Source organism: Pan paniscus, chromosome 15, assembly GCF_029289425.2.
Source record: "Pan paniscus chromosome 15, NHGRI_mPanPan1-v2.0_pri, whole genome shotgun sequence".
NCBI classification, from domain to species: domain Eukaryota; kingdom Metazoa; phylum Chordata; class Mammalia; order Primates; family Hominidae; genus Pan; species Pan paniscus.
In genome coordinates this window covers 96,906,809-96,913,245 of record NC_073264.2, presented here as the reverse complement: position 1 = coordinate 96,913,245, position 6,437 = coordinate 96,906,809, and the positions used below count along the sequence as shown (strand labels likewise).

The window sequence follows — 6,437 nt, the reverse complement described above, 5'->3', positions numbered from 1 at the left end:
AGGAAGACCTGAAGAAACGTGTAAGGTTTTACAATTTTTATGCTAAGTTTGATGAAGAGTGGATAGCTTTGGAGAAATATAACTGGACAAAGATGGTATGAGCAAATGGTGACAAACTGGAAGAATTTAGTAAGTCCTGTTCAGATTCTTCTCTGTGACCCTGTGACTTCAAAGATAAGAATGTTCCTTTCTTCTGGTTACAGGGAGGGGCCTTTCAAAGGAGACCTGCTTCAGGAGGGCAAAAGGGAGGTGGATGGTGAGAATGACCTTCCTGCTTCCGCCATTTTCTCAAACACCAAGGTGCCATATTTTGGGTTAGCATATCCTGAACCCATCAGTATAGACTGTACCTTCCTACATTATTTAAAATCTTATCTTCAAAACACACAGTCTTGAAAAGAGTTCCGAAACTTCACATCAAACCCCCCTAATAATTTTCTATTTTCTAGTTTTGCACTTCAAATTTAAAAGGCATTCTTTTCTATCATAGCTTCCTGCTGATTACAAGAGAGCCCTCGTCTTCATTTTCTAACCCTAATCAGCTAGAAAATTCTCCCTGACTCTCTTCTGCCACAGTCCTCACTGGGCAGATTCTCAATGAGGAAATGTAAAGGAGGTCATTTTCAATGAGGCTGCAGGGAGAGGGTGTCTGCTTTGCCAGCTGTGTTCTAGTTGGAAGTTCCCAGGCATGTGTGACTTTAAAGTTAGGCAAGATAAACATTTTCTTTGCAACAATACAGCATTGACAGTGGGTCCAGCATTTTCAGTGATTCTTGCTGTCATGTGGGAACTCTTATTTCTGTTTTGTTTTTTTTTTGGAGACAGAGTCTCGCTCTGTCACCCAGGTTGGAGTGCAGTGGCGCAATCTCGGCTCACTGCAACCTCTGGCTCCCTTGTTCAAGCAATTCTCCTGCCTTAGCCTCCCGAGTAGCTGGGATTACAGGTGCACGCTGCCACGCCTGGCTATTTTTCTGTATTTTAGTAGAGACAAGGTTTCACCGTGTTGCCCAGGCTGGTCTCGAACTCCTGAGCTCCGGCAATCCGCCTGCCTTGGCCTTCCAAAGTGCTAGGATTACAGGAGTGAGGCACCGCACCCAGCCAGGAACTCTAATTTCTAACTCTTGATATTTGCACTGTTAAGAAATGAGCATGATTAACGTAACTCCCGATGTCTCCGTTTCCTTCCATATGGAGGGAATTTTATTAGAAGTCTTTCTCTGCTCCTTTATTAAATCTCTCTGGGGGCGGAAGTGACTTATCTGATTGGCAAATATGAAAAAATGAAGCAGGCAGGCTGAGTTTGGTTCCTTGTCTTTATCTTGAGAGTGAACCTGTTTGTAGGAACATGAGTTCTCTGCTTCTCCACGTCCTAAAGCTAATCTGGGCAGACCCCTCTCCATATAGACCCAGTGTCCTGTCCCACTCCAGCTGCTGGGACTGGGTAGTTAAGTCAGTTCAACTTTAGGGTTTAAGTTTAGTAAGCCTACTTACCCAAGGATATAAGCCATGCCCTCCAACCTAGCCTTTGTGACAGCTTGATGTTCCATTCACCCCTTTTGGACAGTGAAGGGGTTGTCATTATTGAATTACACTCAAATACCCCAAGACTTGTAAGAGAAGGCAGTGGGCATGCATTGAATTCTCAGTCCTATCAATTAACTGGAGTGTGACTATGGATCTACCACCTGATCTTTCTGAACCCCATCTGTAAAATGATGGGAAAATCATTATGGAGAGTAATGATACCAGCATCATTGAGCAGGTGTGAGTATCAAATGAGTAATAAATACCAGATAGCTTGGCCAACTGTGATGACCTTTATAAAGTGAGCCATGCCTAAAAACACTGTAACAAGGTCTTTGGTAAACATATACAATGCAAACATGCACGTAGAGATCCAAGCTATTTACATGACATCTGTTCACTTAGCGCTTCATAGGTCATTGTCCACTTCATAGTCTTGGCTCTGGAATTAGCCCTAGCAAGACTTAGTAGCAGGTGAAGGCACCACTTTGTTGGATGTCACATGAATGTGGTGAGGTGGCTGACAGCATAGATTCTGATGCCAAACAGAACTAGTTTGTCTTCCAGGTCTGCCACTCACTAGCTGGGTGTCTGTGGGTGAATTACTTCATACTTCACTCTTCTTAGTCTTGACTTCTTCTTTTTTTTTTTTTTTTTGAAACGGAGTCTCGCTCTGTGGCCAGGCTGGAGTGCAGTGGCACAATCTCGGCTCACTGCAACCTCCGCCTGCCAGGTTCATGCGATTCTCCTGCCTCAGCCTCCCAAGTAGCTGAGACTACAGGTGCATGCCACCATGCCCAGTTTAGTCTTGAATTCTTTGTCTGAAAAATAAGAATAATAATAACTGATGGTGACAATGAAACCTGCTTTGTAGGGTTATTATAAGGAGCAAATGAAGGAAGGCATGGGATGAATCCAATACAAGTTTGGGCACATCATAGGCATCTATTACATGCTAACAGGCATTATGATGTCTACCCACCACCTCCATCATGGCACCTATGACACACAACCCCCAGGCTGGTCCGGATTCTCACCATAGCTCCTTGTCTGAGCCCAGCCTCCTTCTTAGCCTTTGTAGCCCACTCCTCTCAGCAACTGATATGTTCTCAATTCCTCCAGTCAACCACCCCATCCCATCCCACCATGCCCTGTTTACCCCAAGCTCCTGGCAGATGAACAGGAACTATGCTCATTTATTTATTTATTCAGTAAGTGCATACTGGGCAACTCCTCCATGCCAAACCCTGGGTGGGAGTTGGGGTCACAGAGGCAAATCAGCCTCATTCTCCCATTCTTGAGGAGCTCACTCATGAGTGAGTAATGAACACAAATGGCTCCACTCCATGGCAAGATGTGAAGGGGCAACTCCAGAGGGACAGGCAGTGCCTTGTGAGCACAGGACATAGTTCTTTCCAAGGAGGTCACATTTAACTAGAACTTCAAAGGCAGGAGGTGCTGAGGAGGAGCTTGCAAAACAAAGGAAAGGGTGAGGAAAAGGACTAAGATAAACAAAGGCATGGAGGAAGGAAATGACAAGGATTGTGAGATGAAAGGTTATAGCAATCCAGAGCCTAGAGTGCTTAGGAGGAGACCACCAAGAAGAACTTTGTAATCAGAGGTAAGGTTGGGCAGGTGAGTTGAAGTTAGGCTTTGCAGAGCCCTGGATTTTGTCCCCAGGACTCGCATGTGCTGTGGGAGTCCATTAAAGGTCTTTGCACCAGAGCATGCAGGAATGAGGGCAGCTCCTTAGGACAATGATGCGATCAAGTAGGAAGAATGGATTGTGGAAGGGTGGGGAGGACCAGAAACCTTCTGAAGACCAGTTGGCAGTAAGAGCATCATCACCTGTTTTCTAACTTATGCAAGAAGTGGCTACTGAGTTCCGTATGTCAGGCAGAACCTGTGTCTTTGGATAGGACACTTGAACCTTCCCGGGCCTCTGTTTCTTCATCTGTGAATGAAGGATGTCAATATTCAGGAACAAAGGCTATGCCTCTGGCATCAGATCTTGGGCATGGGTTGTTCCTGCTGCTTTCTGGAGTCTTCTGCCGCCTTTGCGATGCACTCCCTAGGACCCTGCTCGGTCCAGCCAACTCTTCTGAACTTGAGGACTGACAATATCTCCTCATCCTTCCCCAAGCTCCACTAGATTGTCATGTCCTGAGGACAGAGGCAGACATGTCCATATCATCTGGACATGCCTAGTAGGTGCTTGCCCTGAAATTGAATGTCACGTGAATGTCAGCATTCTCTGAAAAGGCATATTCTCCAGTCAGATGAGGAGCCATGGGTGCCCGGGATTTCATCTATCGAGCCTTTACTTCATGCATAGAAACTGTGGCTGGGGTCTCTTTTTTTTTTTTTTTTGTCCTTATTTACAGTTGTGATGTTTTTTCTTTTATGAGTTTTTTTCTTTCCTTTTTTTTTAAATCATATTTTAAGTTCTAGGGTACACATGCACAACGTGCAGGTTTGTTACATATGTATACATGTGCCACGTTGGTGTGCTGCATTAACTCGTCATTTACATTAGGTATATCTCCTAATGCTATCCCTCCCCCGTCCCCCCACCCCACAACAGGCCCCGGTGTGTGATGTTCCCCTTCCTGTGTTCAAGTGTTCTCATTGTTCAATTCCCACCTATGAGTGAAAACATGCAGTGTTTGGTTTTTTGTTCTTGCAATAGTTTGCTGAGAATGATGGTTTTGGCTGGGGTCTTTAATGACCTTTGCTTAGCCCTCCAAGAGGCTTAGGAAATGGATGTTTGTGCTCTCATGTTCCCAATGACCAAGCTGAGGGCCAGAAAGGTAAGGCATTTGCCTAAGGTCACAAAGTAAGGACACAGCAGAGCTGGGACCAAACACAGATGGGGCTGTCTCCTCACCAGTATTCTTTCAGCTACATCCCACATCAGACTCACATTGGCCCCCATCCCCACCCAGCACCTCTCATTCTCTAGGGCTTTTGAGTGGCCCCTGCATATCTCAGGATCCTCAGCATGATGGTTCTCCCCACCTCAAGGAGAATGGCAGCAACATGATCTGGGGATGAATTAGCACATGAATGCATCTCGTCCATCACCCACTCCCAAAGGAAAAACAAAAGATTAAACATGCTCTGTGTGCCCTTTCCTATCCTGGTGGAGAACAACAATTAAAACTTCTCATTGCAGGAGTTGCCCTAGAGAAAAATGAAAGGAAATTGAATGTGAAAATGAGGGGAGAGCGGGATCTCCATAGAGGATCTGGGTAACTTCAAGACTATTCAGAGAGACGATCATTTTAAAGCAGGCTTAGCTGGCAGTCTTCAGATGAAAACTCAAGAGCAAGCCCAAAACATTTCTGGATTGGTCAGTGAACAAAGCCTTTTCTAATATAAAATAAGTATGTGTGTGTATATATATATCTATATATATATATGTGTGTGTGTGTGTATATGTCTACAAACACACATATATACTTATATATGTTACATATAAACACATATACATATATAAACATGTGTATACATATATACATACATATAAGGGTTTATAAACTTACAAGTGTTTTATATATATAAATACTTGTATGTATGTTCTTGTGTATATACAGACACTTATAGAAATGCTTTCTAACTTAAAACATAAGAGATGTTCATTAAAGAAAATCCTGGAAATAAAAAAGGAGAAATCTTTGGTCCTACCCCCTTGCTTCTTTCCCTTGCCCGGTAAACAGGTTGTATTAGTCTATTCTTGTATTGCTATAAAAGATACCCAAGACTGGGTAATTTATAAAGAAAAGAGGTTTCATTGGCTCATGGTTCTGCAGGCTGCACAGGAAGCATAGCGGCTTATTGGGAGGCCTCAGGAAACTTTTAATCACGGTGGAAGGTAAAGAGGAAGCAGGTACGTCTCACATGGCTGTAGCAGAAGGAAAAGCCCAGGTCGGGGGTGCCATATGCTTTTAAATCACCAGATCTCCTGGGAACTCTATCACAAGAACAGCGCTAGGGGGATGTGTTAAACCAGGAGAAATTGCCCCCATTATCCAATCACCTACCACTGGGTCCCACCTCCAGCACTGGGGATTGCATTTCAACGTGAGGTCTGGGTGGGGACACAGATCCAAGCCATACCACAGGTCCTCTCCAAAAGAGAGTCCAAAAGGTAACAACTGATTCCCTTCATTCCATTTATTTTTTCACATACTCAAAACTATGACTTCATAGGGAAAGGAGGTGTTTATTTAGCACCTACAATGTGCCAGGCAAGTGGCATTGCTTTGCCTTTGCTACCTCATTTAATTCTCACAGCAATGCTGGGAGGTCAGTATCATTATCTGTGTTTTAGGGTTGAGGAAACTAAAACTCAGAGTGGTTCAGAAACATACTCAAGTCACACAGCTTCCAAGCGCTGAAGGTGAGATTCCCACTTGGCTCTAACTACAGGCCCCCCATTACCTCAAAGGAAGCAATGTGGAAAAACATGAAGACTTGGCTGCTACTCCCAATTGCTCCCAGCATTACAGGGCAGGTGAGATGTGCATGGCATTGACCAGAAGCCCAGACAAAATGCTGTAACTGTATGAAGTTTCATTAAAATCCTTTGCGAATTTACAAAAGGAGCATATTACTTTTAGTTGGAGAGAGGCAAAGGGAGATTAGATCAATGGAAGGGGTGACATTTGAACTGGTCCTAAAAAAGGGGGTGGGATTTTAAAGGGCATACTGGGGGAGGTAGAAGACTTTCTAGGCAGAAGTAACAGCCTGAAGAAAGAAAAAGAGAACACTCAGAAGCTGCGGACAGGAGATAGACTCCTTCGGCTGGAACTTGAAGATGTGTGAATAGAAGATACAGACAATGAAGCTGGAAATGAGGTTGGAAGCAGATACTGAAGGGCATAGAATGCTTGGTTAAGGGTTCGAACTTC

At 44.2% G+C, this 6,437-nt stretch overlaps 1 long non-coding RNA gene across 1 annotated transcript in view; it reads right to left on the bottom strand.

Annotated features, from left to right (window-relative positions):
• Nucleotides 1–597: 597 nt before the first annotated feature.
• Nucleotides 598–6,437, bottom strand: part of LOC130540802 (uncharacterized) — a 41,379-nt gene continuing 35,539 nt past the window's right edge. The window contains exon 3 of the long non-coding RNA XR_008954805.1: nucleotides 598–2,345. This is a non-coding gene — a long non-coding RNA (uncharacterized LOC130540802). The remainder of the gene's footprint in view (nucleotides 2,346–6,437) is intronic.